We start from the raw sequence: 18,336 nt of genomic DNA on the forward strand, positions 1-18,336 counted from the left end.
TGTAAAAAATTAGATGTGAGGGCCTGCTGGTGAGTGGACCCTGTAAATAATTATATGTGAGGGCCTGCTGGTGAGTGGACTCTCAAAAAAATTATATGTGAGGGCCTGCTGGTGAGTGGACCCTGTAAAAAATTAGATGTGAGGGTCTGCTGGTGAGCGGACCCTCTAAAAGATTTAATGAGAGGGCCTGCTGGTGAGTGGACCCTGTAAAAAATTAGATGTGAGGGCCTGCTGGTGAGGGGACCCTCTAAAAATGATATTCGAAGGACATATATGCAAGGGCATTATATGTGATGAATAAGCAATTCATGTTGATATGAAGGAAGAGGAGGATGAGAAAATGAAGATTCAACCATATACCCTTGTTTGTGGTGGAAGTGGTGTATGGGAATACAGTCTATTTACTACATTAAAAACAACACAAGTAAAGTGCCTTTATGTTCATCAGAATTCCTCTGGTGGAGTCGAGAAGTCATGGTCAATCCAGGCCTTGTTCATTTTTATGAGTCAACCTGTCAGCATTTTCAGTTGACAGGCGGATACACTTATCTGTTATAATGCCACCAGCAGCACTAAATACACGCTCAGACAAAAAGCTGGCGGCAGGGCAGGCCAGCACCTCCAAAGCATAGAGCGCAAGTTCGTGCCACTTGTCCAGCTTAGAGACCCAGTAGTTGGAAAGCACTGAGGGATCATTGAGGACGCTGACACAGTCATCTATGTACTCTTTGACCATCTTCCAAAATTTTTCTCTCCTTGTGGCAGTAGGCCGCACATCAGGGTGAGGGTGCTGGCGGGGTGTCATGAAACTGTCCTAGGCTTTGGAGAGTGTTGCCCTGCCTCTGTTGGAACTGCTGTGTGTTCCCCTTGTCTCCCCTCCTTGGTTGGCCAAGGAAGTACGGACTCTGCCGCCAGCGTTGTCAGATGGAAAATTTTGGAGCAATTTTCCAACAAGGATCTTCTGGTATTGCACCATTTTGCTCATCCTCTCACCAGACGAATGAAAGATGAGAAGTTCTCTATGTAGCGGGGGTCGAGAAGGGTGAACAACCAGTAATCCGTGTTGTTTAAAATGCGTATTACGCGCAGGTCGCGGATAAGGCAGCCTAACATGAAGTCAGCCATGTGTGCCAGAGTACCAAGAGGCGAGACTTGGCTGTCGTCATCAGGAGGATCCCTCTCAATTTCCTCATCCTCTGTCTCCTCTTCTGCCCACCCACGCAGAACAGATGGAATTAAACTTCCATGGGTACTACACTCTGTAGCTGAGGCAACCGTCTCCTGCTCCTCCTCCTCCTCTTGATCCTCCAATTCGCAGCTGGTATTCCACAACTGCCCTCTGCTGCTAACAAAGCCTGGCCAACATGTGGAACGTGGAGTTCTAGAGTGTGCTCACGTCGCACAACAGCTGGCAATTTCAAGCGCTGCTGCAGCGTTGACAGACCGGCTGAAGCTGTCGGTGACTTGCGGAAATGTGCACACACGCGGCGCACCTTCACCAGTAGCTCAGGCAAATTGGGGTACGTTTTGAGAAACTGCTGAACCACTACGTTTAAGACGTGGGCTAGGCATGGGATGTGTGTGAGCTTGCAGAGCTCCAAAGCCGCCACCAAGTTACGGCCATTATCAGACACAACCATGCCTGGTTCTAGGTTTAGAGGCGAGAGCCACAGTTCAGTCTGGTCCTTTATCCCCTGCCACAGCTCTTAGGAAGTGTGCTGTTTGTCACCTAGGCAGATCAGCTTCAGCACGGCCTGTTGCCGCTTCCCCACTGCAGTGCTACACTGCTTCCAGCTACCAACTGATGATTGACTGGTGCTGCACGCGGATACTTCGGAGATGGAAGTGGAGGAGGATGCGGAGGAGGATAAGTGGGGGTTGGAGCCACTAACGTAGGTGGTGGCGGAAACCCTGATGGAATTGGGGCCCGCAATCCTTGGTGTCGATAGCACCTGTGCCTTCCCAGGGTATGAGTCGCTCCCGGCCTCCACAACATTCACCCAGTGTGCCGTCAGGGAAATGTAGCATCCCTGGCCGAAAGCACTTGTCCATGTGTCCGTGGTTAAGTGGACCTTCCCAGTAACTGCATTGGTCAGGGCACGTGTGATGTTAAGGGACACATGTTGGTGTAAACTGGCACGGCACACCTTGAAAAATAGTGGCGGCTGGGGACTGCATAATGAGGGACGACCACCGACATCAGGCTGCAGAAGGCCTCAGTGTCCACAAGCCTAAATGGCAACATTTCCAGGGCCAGTAATTTGGAAAGCTGCGCATTTAGTGCTATGGCCTGTGGGTGGGGGGCTGGATATTTGGACTTGCGTTCAAATGCCTGGGGTAATGACATTTGGACGCTGCGCTGGGACAGGGAAGTAGATGTGGTCGCTGATGGCGCTTGCAAAGGTCCAGGTGCAGGGCGGGAGGCATTCGGGCCTGCATCTTGGACAGGGGATTGGCCAGCACTTAAAACAGGGGAAGAGGAGGCAGTGATGTGACCCACAGACATAGATTGTGGACCCAGGCGTTCGGCCCACCTATTAGGTTGCTTTGATGACATGTGACGGATCATGCTGGTGTGAGGCTGCTAGTGTTCATCCCCCAGTTAATTTTGGTGTGGCACAGGTTGCAAACTACTATTCTTTTGTCGTCCGCACTTTCCTCAAAAAAGCGCCATGCTGCCGAACACCTACCCCTTGGCAAGGGAGATTTACCCAAGGGGGTGCTCCGTGGAACAGTTGTGGGCATGTTCGGTGGTGCCTGCCTTCTACCTTTTGCCACCCCACTGCCTCTTCCAGCCTGTTGCAGTGCTGCAGATCCCCCCCCTCTGTACTGCTCTCCTCGCTCGGCTTGTTGCCACCTTCCCAGGTTGGGTCAGTGACCTCGTCGTCCAGCACCTCCTCTTCCACTTCCTCACTCTGAACATCCTCTTGATTTGTTGACCTAACCACAACCTCAGTGATTGACAACTGTGTGTCCTCCTCTTCCTCAACCTCTTGAGACAGTAATTGCGGTTGAGTCATTGGCAGCTGTGTCTCATCATCATCCATCTCATTAAACACTAATTGCAATTCCCCAGCATCATGTTCTTGTGACTCTGGATGCTCAAGAGGTTGGGAATCCGGGCACGAGATCTCAGGTTTCTTTTCAAGAGTGCTTGGCGAGAGGGCCAAATCAATTAATAGCGATACAAAGAGGGCCTCGGAATATCCGAGTGTGGGATCACTTGTTTGCCCAGACTGTAAATGGTGGGAGGAAGGAGGATCTGGGTGAGGATTGTGTGGATCAGACTCCTGGCTACCGAGACTAGACTTGGTGGAAGACAGGGTGGTGCTTAACCGACTGAAAGCACTAGCTGCTGCAATCCAACCGACCACCTGCTCGCACTGGGCTGACTTCAAGAATGGTGTCCTGCGCAACCCTGCAAACTGGGACATGAAGCTAGGTATCTTGGATGATTGTTTTTCTTGTGCTCTGGCAGCAGACACAGTTTTACCGCGCCCAGGGCCACGGCCTCTGCATGCACCATCTCCGTGATGGCCACTTCCCCATCCCTTAATGCTTGCCTTCTTCATATTAAATGTTATATGTTATAAGGGACTGTTTATAGGAAAAATGTGGATAAATTATGGAACAAATATAATTGTTTTCACTAATATTTTTCCCAATATCTGGCCCTGACACACACACTATGGCAGCACAGATGTGACAATTCACTGCAGACACCGTTTATAGGCAAAGTGTGGATAAATTATGGAAAAAATATAATTGATTTCGCTAATATAAATATCTGACCCTGACACACACTATTGCAGCGCAGATGTGACAATTCACTGCAGACACCGTTTATAGGCAAAGTGTGAAAAAATTATGGAAAAAATATATTTGTTGTCAGTAATATTTTTCCCAATATCTGGCCCTGACACACACACACACTATTGCAGCACAGATGTGACAATTCACTGCAGACACCATTTATAGGCAAAGTGTGGATAAATTCTGTAAAAAATATAATTGTTTTCGCTAATATTTTTCCCAATATCTAGCCCTGACACACGCTATTGCAGCGCAGATGTGACAATTCACTGCAGACACCGTTTATAGGCAAAGTGTGGATAAATTATGGAAAAAAATATACTTGTTTTCGCTAATATTTTTCCCAATATCTGGCCCTGGCACACACAGATGCTATTGCAGCGCAGATGTGACAATTCACTGCAGACACCGTTTATAGGCAAAGTGTGGATAAATGATGGAAAAAAAATATATTTATCAGTAATATTTTTCCCAATATCTGGCCCTGACACTTGCTATTTCAGCGCAGATGTGAGAATTCACTGCAGACACCGTTTATAGGCAAAGTGCTGTTAATTATTGAAAAAATATAATTGTTTCCGCTAATATTTTTCCCAATATCTGGCCCTGACACAGACACACGCTATTGCAGCGCAGATGTGACAATTCACTGCAGACACCGTTTATAGGCAAAGTGTGGATAAATTATGGAAAAATATATATATATATTTGTTGTCAGTGATATTTTTCCCAATATCTGACCCTGACACACAGAAGGTATTGCAGCAGAGATGTCACAAGTCACTGCAGACACCCTCTATCGAAAAAGTATTGTAAAGTATCAAAAATAAAATTCGCTGGCTAAATTGAATTGCTGCCACCACACACAATAGTCCTTAAAAGAACTTTTGGGTGTTTGAAACATTTTTCTATCAAATATATTGCGATCACACTGCCTACACTATCTGTCCCTTTCTAAGCGCAGCTCTCCCTGACTCACAATGAGCCGAACACGTGTCATCGGGTGCTCTAAAGCACCCGATGACTCGTTCCGGCCAGCCAATCAGTGTAATGCCAGTAGCCAACATGGCTACTGGCATTACAATGATGGCAGTACTGCACGTTCATTGGCTGCTTAGCATCCGCGAAATGTTTGGGGAGTAGATTCGAGCATGGCGCTCGAGCACATGTGGTACTCGGCCGAGTACCGTCATGTGCCGAGCATAGCGATGCTCGAGCCGAACAGGTATTCGGCCGAGCATGCTCGCTCAACACTAAAACCAGTTGCAATTAGTTATTCCAATAGCGTTTGTCCCTCTATCTAGCTGCGGTATCTCAGCAGAACCGTACACAACTGCTGCACAATACAAATGCACTATAATATACTTTCTATGTTAGAAGGTATATTATAGGTATATCACACCCCTCAATCATTTTTTTTTGGGGGCAACAGGTATATCACACCAGTTGCAATTATTTATTCCAATAGCGTTTGTCCCTCCATCGAGCTGTGGTATCTCAGCAGAACCGCACACAACTGCTGCAAAATTCAAATGCACTATAATATACTTTCTATGTTAGAAAGTATATTATAAGTATATCACACCCCTCAGTATGTCACACCTATCGATAGCACACCTATACCAGTCCTTAAAAGGACTTTTGTGGCCCTATTAGCTAGCGTTTGGTGTCCCTAACAGTCTGTCCCTGCTCCACACTGCAACCTCTTCCTACACTGGCAAAAAACAGAATATAAAATGGCTGCCAGATCGGGTTTATTTATAGGGTAGGGGGTGTGTCCATGTGCTGAAACGTCTCAATTGGCTGTCCTGTCCCACCTGATGGATGTGTCATGGGTCAAAGTTCGGCACAATGCAAAAGAATATGTAGCTGGCGGACATCGCTATATGTTCACATGTTCGGCGAACTGCGAACGAACAAAGTTCGCCGCGAAATGACCGCCGGGCGAACCGCAAGGCCATCTCTATTGCTCACCTCTTATTTCTACTCTGCAACATGGCTCCTCTCTCCATTTTCTACCCACACTACTAACATTCAGTTCAGTGATAGGCTCCCTTGTTCAGCATTCACGTGGGCTCTTCAGTACAACATATGAGCTGCACCCCCCTTTTCTCTGGTACCCCACCATGATGCTTGTCAGTGCTAGAAATACCCTTTCTTCTGCTCTCCCTGCTACAATGATATGGTGCACTGATACATACTGACATAGTTAATACGGTTGAAAAAAGACTTAAGTCCGTCAAGTTCAACCAAGGAATAGATGGGGATGTGAATTTTACAAAAGGGGAGTGAGACCCAGACTTCTACATAGTTTCATACACATGTTTTTAATACAACCTATCCTCGGGATAGGTTATCACTATCTCGTGAGGGTCCGACACCTGGGACCCCTGCCGATCAGCTGTTTGAGAAGGCAGCAATGCTTGCAGTAGTGCCGCGGCGTTCTCTCAGCTTTTCCCAGGCCAGTGACGACACATTCATCGGTCACATGGCCTAGGCTCAGCTCAGCCCTATTGAAGTGAATGGGGCTGAGCTGCGATACCAAGCACAGCCATTATACAATGAACAGTGCTCTGCTTGGTAAGCAGGGTGAAGGCCGCTGATCTCACAGGAGCGTCACTGCCTTCTCAAACAGCTGATCAGCGGGATCCCGGGTGTTGGAGCCCCACCGATCAGATACTGATGACCTATCAGTCATCAGTATTAAAATCCTGAAAAACCCTTTTAATGTTATTTAATTCTAGGAATTCATCTAAGCATTTTAAAACTGTCCACTGTTCCTGCTGTGACCATGTCCTGAGGTAAACTATTCCACAGATTTACAGTTCTTACAGTAAAGCAGCTTTTACGCTTCTGGAGACTGAACTTTTTCTTCTCCAGATGGAGGCAGTAACCCCTTGTCTTTTGAGGAGATTTTACATGGAACAGCTTTTTACCATGTTTTTTGTATGGCCCATTTATATATTTGTATAAGTTAACCCCTTGGTGACTACAGGGAGTGCAGAATTATTAGGCAAGTTGTATTTTTGAGGATTAATTTTATTATTGAACAACAACGATGTTCTCAATGAACCCAAAAAACTCATTAATATCAAAGCTGAATATTTTTGGAAGTAGTTTTTAGTTTGTTTTTAGTTTTAGCTATTTTAGGGGGATATCTGTGTGTGCAGGTGACTATTACTGTGCATAATTATTAGGCAACTTAACAAAAAACTAATATATACCCATTTCAATTATTTATTTTTACCAGTGAAACCAATATAACATCTCAACATTCACAAATATACATTTCTGACATTCAAAAACAAAACAAAAACAAATCAGTGACCAATATAGCCACCTCTCTTTGCAAGGACACTCAAAAGCCTGCCATCCATGGATTCTGTCAGTGTTTTGATCTGTTCACCATCAACATTGCGTGCAGCAGCAACCACAGCCTCCCAGACACTGTTCAGAGAGGTGTACTGTTTTCCCTCCTTGTAAATCTCACATTTGATGATGGACCACAGGTTCTCAATGGGGTTCAGATCAGGTGAACAAGGAGGCCATGTCATTAGATTTTCTTCTTTTATACCCTTTCTTGCCAGCCACGCTGTGGAGTACTTGGACGCGTGTGATGGAGCATTGTCCTGCATGAAAATCATGTTTTTCTTGAAAGATGCAGACTTCTTCCTGTACCACTGCTTGAAGAAGGTGTCTTCCAGAAACTGGCAGTAGGACTGGGAGTTGAGCTTGACTCCATCCTCAACCCGAAAAGGCCCCACAAGCTCATCTTTGATGATACCAGCCCAAACCAGTACTCCACCTCCACCTTGCTGGCGTCTGAGTCGGACTGGAGCTCTCTGCCCTTTACCAATCCAGCCACGGGCCCATCCATCTGGCCCATCAAGACTCACTCTCATTTCATCAGTCCATAAAACCTTAGAAAAATCAGTCTTGAGATATTTCTTGGCCCAGTCTTGACGTTTCAGCTTGTGTGTCTTGTTCAGTGGTGGTCGTCTTTCAGCCTTTCTTACCTTGGCCATGTCTCTGAGTATTGCACACCTTGTGCTTTTGGGCAATCCAGTGATGTTGCAGCTCTGAAATATGGCCAAACTGGTGGCAAGTGGCATCTTGGCAGCTGCACGCTTGACTTTTCTCAGTTCATGGGCAGTTATTTTGCGCCTTGGTTTTTCCACACGCTTCTTGCGACCCTGTTGACTATTTTGAATGAAACGCTTAATTGTTCGATGATCACGCTTCAGAAGCTTTGCAATTTTAAGAGTGCTGCATCCCTCTGCAAGATATCTCACTATTTTTGACTTTTCTGAGCCTGTCAAGTCCTTCTTTTGACCCATTTTGCCAAAGAAAAGGAAGTTGCCTAATAATTATGCACACCTAATATAGGGTGTTGATGTCATTAGACCACACCCCTTCTCATTACAGAGATGCACATCACCTAATATGCTTAATTGGTAGTAGGCTTTCGAGCCTATACAGCTTGGAGTAAGACAACATGCATAAAGAGGATGATGTGGTCAAAATACTCATTTGCCTAATAATTCTGCACGCAGTGTAATGACGTATTATGTACGTCATAATGTGGTGTTAGTTACCGCATCATGATGTGCACAGTATGTCATGAGTTCAAAGTGTCACCCCAAGTACACTTGCAGTGACACCAGCATCTAAACGGTAGCCATGGACAGCTGACAGCTGTCCGGGCACTCGGCAGGGGACCAGTCACAGTGGTCCCTCCCTGCCTTTGGATTGCTGTGATTGGTCAGTCTGAGTCAGATTTGACTGACCAATCGCAGCGTTCAGCAGCGCAGCTCCAATCATCTCAGTGAGTGTTGAGGAGAACGGGGCTGCGCTGCTGTTTTCATTCACTGTGCCCTGATCACCCCCCCATTCACTGTGCCCCGACCAGGTAATAATGAGGGGGCCGACCCCCCACTTCTCCCCCACAATTATTCAGGATGGCCGAGCGGTAGTAGAATGTCAGTTGTAACATACACCTGACAATCTACTGTAACGGCCGACATCGGTGCTGGCACTGATGTCAGACGTTTAACCCCTTCCTTGCCGCTGCCCGTAGGGACCGCTGTATGGAAGGGGTTAACAGGGAGGAAGCTCTCTCCCTCATCGGGTGCTGCGTTGCTGTGGCAGCGTCCCAATTGATCATAACAGAGGGAGGGAGCTCCCTCCTTCCCCCTGCCATCGGGCCGCTGCTCTGCTGTGGCAGCGTCCCGATGGTTACCATGGCAACTGGACACCTTACACAGGCATCCAGGCTTGCCATGTTATGTAAGCCTGACAGGGTCCTGATCAGGCTTACTATGAATGAAAATACACTGCAGTGTATAATAATACCCTAAACATGTTTGGTATCGCAGCGTCCGTAACAACCAGCTCTATAAAAATATCACATGACCTAACTCCTCAGGTGAACACCGTAAAAAAAATGCCAAAAAAGTGAAATTTTGAAATTGTATCTCTATTTTCCATTAATTCTTGTGGAACACCTAAAGGGTTAACAAAGTTTGTAAAATCACTTTTGAATACCTTGAGGGGTGTAGTTTATAGAATGGGGTCATTTTTGGGTGGTTTCTATTATGTAAGCCTCGCAAAGTGACTTCAGACCTGAATTGGTCCCTAAAAATTGGGTTTTTGAAAATTTCAGAAAAATTTCAAGATTTGCTTCTAAACTTCTAAGCCTTGTAGCATCCCCCAAAAAATAAAATATCATTCCCAAATTGATCCAAACATGAAGTAGACATATGGGGAATGTAAAGTAATAACTATTTTTGGAGGTATTACTATGTATTATAGAAGTAGAGAAATTGAAACTTGGAAATTTGCAATTTATTTACAAATTTTTGGTAAATTTGGTATTTTTTTTATAACTAAAAATATTTTTTTTTGACTTCATTTTACCAGTGTCATGAAGTACAATATGTCACGAAAAAAAAAAATCTCAGAATGGCCTGGATAAGTCAAAGAGTTTTAAAGTTATCACCACTTAAAGTGACACTGGTCAGATTTGCAAAAAATGGCCGGGTCTTTAAGGTGAAATAGGGCTTAAAGGGTTAAGGAGTTAAAGAAAAAAATGGATTAAAATGGAAAATCTGCCAAAAAAGTGAAATTTTGAATTTTCATCTTTAATTCTTGTAAAAAAAACTAAAGGGTTAACAAAGTTATCAAAATCAGTTTTGAGTAACTTGAGTAGTTTCCAAAATGGGATCATTTATGCGTGGTTTCTACTATGTAAGCCCCACAAAGTGACTTCAGACCTGAACTGGTCCGTAAAAAGTGGGTTTTGGAAATTTTCTTAAAATTTTTAAAGAATTGCTTCTAAAATTCTTAGCTTTCTAATGTCCAAAAAAAATAAAATGACATTTACAAAAAGGATGCCAACATAAAGTGGACATATGGGGAATGTTAAGTAATAAATATTTCATGAGGTATCTGTTTTAAAAGAGTTTTTCTAAATTTTTGGTAAATTTGGGATTTTTTCATAAATAAAGGTAAAATATATTGACTCAAATTTATGACTGTCATAAAGTACAATGTGTCATGAGAAAACAATCTCTGGATAAGTAAAAGTGTTCCAAAGTTATTACCACATAAAGTGATACACGAAAGTGAAAAATGGCCCGGTCATTAAGGGGTTAATCATGCCCCATCCTTAGGCTGAATTCACACGTCGATGAGATACCGGACTGGCATCCTGCTTAGCGGAGTTTTGAGACTGTACATAGTTACCCACAAATAGCATTCAGGAGGGGTCAAAGTCTCAGGGATATCCTGGTACGCAGCCATTACTCTCTGGGTCCTACACCAGGTACCTGGTTGGACCGTAAACCTGAGGGTTGTTTCAGGTGCAGTGGGTGTGTTGCATGTGGCACAATGAGAACATCTAAGACATTTTTTATTACCAACTTACAACGAACCTTCCATATTCGTGACTTCATCACCTGCCGTAGCTATGGTGTGATCTAGATCACCTGTGATTGCAAAATGGAGTACATAGGTAAAATGAAGAGGGAACTACGTAGACGTGTTGGTGAGCACCTTGGTGATATAGCCAACAAGAGAGACACAGTAGTGTTCAGACATGAGCATGACTGTCACCAAGGTGATCCGCGATGTATTGTCGTCGGCATTAAACTGGTTAAACTACCAATCAGAGGGGGCGACTGGGACAGACTTCTGCAACACGAGACAAGCTGGATTTTTCTACTACATACGGTCTCGCCCAATGGACTTAATGAGCCGCTGAACTTTAGCTGCTTTATTTGAATATCCCCAGGCTACATCACCTTTCATATGTAATTTATCCCAAGTTGATAGAGCTCCCTCTGTGATTGATCTACAGTATATCCTAATCTGTGCTATTGATTCGGTACCTCTCCTTAGTTTATTTACTTGTTTATACATGTATAATTGGCATGTTTCTGATTCTCTAGATCCAGATTCCAATTTCCATTTACGCTACAAATGCCTTCTTTACATTACATGGCCCCGACTGGGACCGTGTAGGAGTTGGTTGCTGGGGACGCACCCTGGTTGCCCAGCAACCCGACTCATTATTGACGGCACCGCTATCAGTGCTGTTTGACGTGTTGACGCGATCACATGATAGTGGTGTCATCACGTCATGAACCATTGAACCCATGTGTGCAGATCGGCAGCTTTCGTTTCGTGTGCAGATCGGCAGCTTTCGTTTCGCGCTCACACGTGGGATGCGCGGCCATTGTGGCCTCGCACATCTGCGAGTAAGCAGTTAAAAGCTGGCGCCTCTGACAGCAACGGCGCCATCCATAGCCTGCAGCTGTCATCATGCCCAGTGTTTGAGAAGCCAGGGAATTTTATCTAGCTCTCACTGTACCCTTGTCTCCTTACATCTATTGGGTGGTGAGGTGTGTTATAACTAGTATCACCTCTCCATCCACAGAGGGAACAGTTTATCACACTGTTGACTGCGTAGGGCTATTGTTTATATAGCCCCACTCCAATCTTCCCTTGTCTTGTTACTTACCTAAAATGTCCTGATTATTCCCCTGATGAGTGAATATGAAACGTGCATGTAGGGATTGGGATTAGGATAGGGTTGTATCAGGGACAGCGAACAGGGAAAGGTTCCAGACGGGGTCGCCCTTTTAAGGATGAGTGCCCTGTGGTTGAGGCTGCTCTAATATCTAGAAATTAGGGTCATTCCACTGCAGGTGTACAAAAGGGATAGAATAGACCCGAAATCCCTACACGTATAGTGTATACAGTCTCCTTTAAGTGGACGCATTGATACTTATTTGGATACTGGCGCATACTGGATCCTGACGACAGAGTGTTTCTATATCAAGTGCTGCCGTGTTTCCTATCCATGAGAATATTTATGTGTTTTTGCTTACTAGCAGCTATTTTGATTTATCCTATTATCATAGGGCCCATTTTATTGATGTAAATATTAAAAGTTATGATTTAGCTTAACAATTGATCAGTTCTCAGCGGCTACTTTGACTTTTTCCCAGTGACTATTAGATTTGTGATATTTTCTTTTTGAGGTATTGTTAGTCTTCAATAAAACCATTATTTTTATTATATCACAGTGTACAGAATTTCAGTCACAGCTGTAGTCCAAAGTACACATGCCCTCCAGGATAGTTAAAGAGTACCTTTCAACACTTCTGACATGCCTGTTTCAATAGCTTCATGCACTCCTCATATAATAACAATTCTGGAGCTTTCTAGTCTTATGTCTGTATGTTGTGCCATTTCTTTATTATTTCTACTAGAAGTTATGAATGAAGTGCTAGCAGTCTGCAGTAAGGGTACAGAGGGGAGGTAACTAGTTGGGGGTGTGTACCTGCACAGTCTGAAAATGGCAGCACTGATTGGATAGTCAGACTGTGCAGGAACACCCCCCCCAACTGGTTACCTCCCCTCTGTACCCTTACTGCAGACTGCTAGCATTTCATTCTTAACTTCTAGTAGAAATAATAAAGGAATGGCACAACATAGAGCGATAAGAATAGATGATGATCTAGAATTGTTAATCAGGGGGAAGGCATGTCAGGTGAGGTGACAGGTCCTCTTTAAGGGAGTGATAGATAAAAGGCGAAGTTAGAAGAAGTAGCAGTCTTCAATGTATTAATTATTAATATTCAGCACCCATATTAATAATTAATATTTCCTTTAACACTATGTGTGGCAGAAAACTAACACTGCACGTCACTCGGAACAAACCATCTCCACATTGAACATGGTGGTAGCAGCCTCATGCTGTAGGGATGCTTTTCTTAACCAGGGACAGGGAAGCTGGTCAGAGTTGATGGGAAGATGGATGGAGCGAACTACAGGGTTATCCTGGAGAAAAACCTGGTAGAGGCCGCAAAAGGACGGGCAATGTATGGGCTATGTGTGTGTGAATCTATGGTTAGTATATAAGACTGCACATAGATAGTTAGTTAGACACTTCCTTCCCTACGTTCCTGTCCTTTAGATATTTAACCTTTTATGTATAATTCCCTGTACCATTAATAAATCCCCTTTTAACGATCCAGTAGCTATTTTTTATTTGCAGTTAACTGGCACCCCAAAGCATAGCAGATTCAGAGTTGTGCCTATTAAATCAGCTGATCAACGCGGATCTGGGAATCAGACCCCAACTTATCTGATATTGATAGCCATCAATTTAGTCTTGTAAAACCCCTTTAACATGTGCGATTTTCATACTCTCTATATCAGTGATGGCTAACCTCCGGCACTCCAGCTGTGGCGATACTACGACTCCCAGGATGCTCCATTCATTTCTATGGACTTCTAAGAACAGCCAAGCAAGTGTACATCTTGGGAGTTGTAGTTTTACCACAGCTGGAGTGCCAGAGGTTCGCCATCACAGCTCTATTCATGATCTGCATCCATTAAATATTTGCAGCTCTTGCAGTTCTTATATTTCACTTACCATACGGATATTCCATACTCCTGAAATTGAGCATAATTCGAGGTGCAGAACTGGCAATTCGAGGAAATTTCCTGTACATGGCAGCACTCAGGCTGCTGAGAGATAAGTAGTAATGCCATAAGGAATTTGAATTCTCCCAGGTTGCTCTGTAGTAATAAAATATTATCTTATGAGTTATTGCTACTTACCCAGTTACTATAATGTGTTGTACAATGTAGCTCCAAACCTAGCAAATAGGTTTCAAGGTACCACTTGGAACCGAAACTGAGTTCGGTAAAACGTTTTCAACAGTAATAATTTCTGAAGTTATTACTAGAGATGAGCGAATTGAAGCTGACGAAGTGGAATTCGATTCGCACTAAATCCGAATTTCCTCACGCTTCGTGGTAACGAAGCGCATATTTTCCTAAAACGGCTGCTGCACGAGTGAGGACATGGAGCAAGGAACTCTGGGAATGCGGGATCACCCATAATGCCATGCATGCAGCCAATCAGCAGCCAGCCAGCCCTGTGATGTCACAGCCCTATAAATAGCCTCAGCCATCTTGGATTCTGTCATTTTCCAGTGTACTTAGTGCAGGGAGAGACGTCAGCAGACGCAAGGGACAGTGCCAGGAAAAATTTCATTGTGCTAAAAAAAACGATTTACAAGTGCAGGGAAAGATTATTCAGGGTGTAGGGAAAGGATAGGGAGGAATCAATCCACAGCACTTATGCTGAACAGGGTTCAGTAGAGGAAGTGACAGCCTGGGTAATAGGAACAATCCTATTACACCTTGCTGCACTGACTGGGGATCCAAATTGCCATTATACAGCTCTGCAATTCCAGCAAACCGTTCTTGTTATTGAGGTGCAAGTGCTGTTTGATACAGCCATTAACAGGGTTTATTACAAGGAAATATTTCAACGTCTTATTTGCCCTTGTGCAGTGCAGTTATATGTTCTAAAGCATTTTTTGGCTTGCATTAGTGGGAAAAAAGGGGCTTATTAGCCGTTGTGCGGTGAAGTGCAAAAATTACAGCCCTTTTTGCAAGTGGCAAAAGAATAATATAATTGCCGTTCAGCGGTGCAGTTATATGTTCTAAAGCACTTTTTGTTGTGTATTAGTGGCAAAAGTAAAATATATTTGCTGTTCAGTTATATGTTCTAAAGCCCTTTTTGCCGTGTATTAGTGGCAAAATAAAAATATATTTGCCGTTCAGCGGTGCAGTTATATGTTCTAAAGCCCTTTTTGTCGTGCATTAGAGGCAAAAGTAAAATATATTTGCCGTTCAGTGGTGCAGTTATATGTTCTAAAAGCCCTTTTTGCCGTGTATTAGTGGAAAAATAAAAATATATTTGCCGTTCAGTTATATGTTCTAAAGCCTTCTGTGGCGTGTACAAGTGGAAAAAATAAGGGCCTATTTGCCGTTCAGCAGTGCAATTATATGTTCTAAAGCCCTTTTTGTCGTGCATTAGTGGCAAAAGTAAAATATATTTGCAGTTCAGCGGTGCAATTATATGTTCTAAAGCCCTTTTTTGCATGTATTAGTGGCACAAAAAAAGTATTTGCCGTTGTGTGGTGAAGTAACGAAATTACAGCCCTTTTTGGCGTGTATTAGTCGAAAAAAAAAAAAAGGGGGCCTATTAGCCATTGTGTGGTGGTGAGAAAATTTGACTTTTTGGGGGTATTTTAATTTCCTTTTTAATTATCTGATCTAACAGTATGTCAGACAGAGAAGTGCCAGGCCCTGCACATGGGAGTGGCAGAGGCCTAAATGTTTCTGGCACAGGCACAGGTCGCAGCAGAGTAAGGGGGCATGGCAGCAGGAGTCGTAGCGAGAGGCCTAAGCTCCCGGTGTCATCTAGAGGTCGTGTCTTCACCAGCAACCCAGCAGTTCTTGAATAGTTGACTCGATCATCTCTGTTTTGGATCCACTCCTATTTTTTTCTGGCATTAGCAATACTGATGGATTACTGAGCAAATGCTGACTGAGTGAAGGCGGATGCTCAACAAACAGGATCTGTTTATTGAGGGGGTTATTGTTCTGACGGATCAGAAGAAGGGCAAAATAATCAGTGACGTCAACACAAACTTACTGCTGACATCCTCTCCACTCTGTTGGGGGGCTCTACTTGTATAAGCGTTTAATAGAACAAGTTCTATGTGGATTCAGCTGACGACTGTGAAAAAGGAGTGCGCTTCTTCTTGGCGCTAACATCGACCTCTAAAGCTAAGTTCATACTTGAGTTATTTGGTCAGTTTTGGCCCCGTGACTGCCCAAATAAGTGAAGTGTGCAGTGATTCTAAGAGCGACGCCTGTCATTTGAATGTCATACTGACTCACAATATTATTTCACTACCAGAGCAGACTCCCTATGCGTGTTACTGCAAGGCATAGTGTTCTACACCACTATAAAGGCTCTCTGCAGCCAGGAAATAGTTTTTAACGCGATTCGCCGCGAATAAATTCGGATCGAACCGAATTTTCTCAAGAAATTCGGCGAACCGGCCGAATCAGATTTTTTTTTTATTCGCTCATCTCTAGTTATTACCAGAAGTCTCACGAGACTTTGCGAAGTAATAACTTTGGCTGGTTCTAAAACTGTACAAGGTGCTTGCTCTGTACTGTATTCAAACAAAGTTTTAAGCGAATTGACTTTGGATGTTTCATCTGAAGTCGATTCGCTCATCCCTTGTAAGGAATAAGTTCTGGAGGAAATATTCTGCATTTAAATGGGCCACTGCACATGTATAGGGGGCCTCACATCTCTATAAATGCCAGTTATACATAAATGTGTACTCTACTTTGCAACCTGAGAGGCATCAGAAGTGCGATGGGTACAGCAGCCAATCAGATTTTGTTGCAAAAAATTTCTGCAACTGAAAATCAGTTCCATTCATCTGAATAGGGTTGTTTTGGCAGGAAGGACATGGATTTCTGCAAGTCCCATGCAGGTGGATGGAACTGATTTTCAGTAGCAGAAATTATGTGCAACAAAATCTCCTGTTTGTGAAGGCATACTTAGGCTGTGTCCATATGAGGCTACTTTCACACCTGCGTTAGGTGCGGATCCGTCTGGTATCTGCACAGACGGATCTGCACCTATAATGCAAACGCTTAGATCCGTTCAGAACGGATCCGTTTGCATTACCAGTAGGAGGAGCTCACGGCCGGACCTGTCACTTACCAGTAGGAGGAGCTCCCGACCGGACGCAGACATCGCAGCTCGCAGGTAAGTATAATGGTTCTACAAATTGCTAAGTAACCATGGCAACCGGGACTGCAGTAGCGTCCTGGTTGCCATGGTTACTGATCGGAGCCCCAGCGGTTAAACTGGGACTCCGATCGGTACACTCTGCTGCCACCAATGATAGGGGGGAGATTTTAATTAGGAGGGGGAGGGAGGGGAGAAGGCCCACTGGCCACCAATGAGTTAACTACAGGGGAGGGAGCCCACTGGCCACCAACGAGTTAACTAGAGGGGACGGAGGGGGGCCGGCCGCACTGGCCACCAATGAGTTAACTACAGGGGAGGGGGGGCCCACTGGCCACCAATGAGTTAACTACAGGGGAGGGGGGGGCCCACTGGCCACCAATGAGTTAACTACAGGGGAGGGGGGGGGGGGGGCCGGCCGCACTGGCCACCAATGAGTTAACTACAGGGGAGGGAGGGGGGGGGGGCGGCCACACTGGCCACCAATGTGTTAACTACAGGGGGGGGGGGGGCAGCACCTGCCAGGCAGCAGGGGACAGTCATGTACACAGTTCTTTTAGTATATTCTAACCTGAAGCGTCCCCATCACCATGGGAACGCCTCTGTGTTAGAATATACTGTCGGATTTGAGTTTCACGATGTAACTCAAATCCGACGGTATATTCTAACATAGAGGCGTTCCCATGGTGATGGGGACGCTTCAAGTTAAAATATACCATCGGATTGGAGAAAACTCCGATCCGATGGTATATTAACTCCTGACTTTACATTGAAAGTCAATGGGGGACGGATCCGTTTGAAATTGCACCATATTGTGTCAACGTCAAACGGATCCGTCCCCATTGACTTGCATTGTAATTCAGGACGGATCCGTTTGGCTCCGCACGGCCAGGTGGACACCAAAACGACTTTTTCTTCATGTCCGTGGATCCTCCAAAAATCAAGGAAGACCCACGGACGAAAAAACGGTCATGGATCACGGAAAAACTGAACCCCGTTTTGCGGACCGCAAAAAAATACGGTCGTGTGCATGAGGCCTAAAGCAAATTTTAAAATTGCAGCTTGTCAATTTACGCTGCGGATCTTCCCAGAGGATTTCGCCGTTAGCAATGGAGAGGGTAAAGTCTGCAGCCTTCTCTGTGGCAAAACCTGCATGTAATGCATGAGTTTTTAGTACTGAAGTAAAAGCCACTGTGGACATTTCTGCTGTATTTTCCAGTAAGTGTGGATATAGCCTCAGGCCTTGTTTACATTTCCGTTTTTCATGGAGGAGTGTTATCTGGATTTTCTGTGGACAGTACAGATACCCATTCATTTTAATATGTTTGTTCATCCATCAGTATTATTTTACTGACCGTGGGTCAGTAAAAAAAAATCACGAA

Source organism: Bufo bufo, chromosome 6, assembly GCF_905171765.1.
Source record: "Bufo bufo chromosome 6, aBufBuf1.1, whole genome shotgun sequence".
Classification (NCBI taxonomy): Eukaryota; Metazoa; Chordata; class Amphibia; order Anura; family Bufonidae; genus Bufo; species Bufo bufo.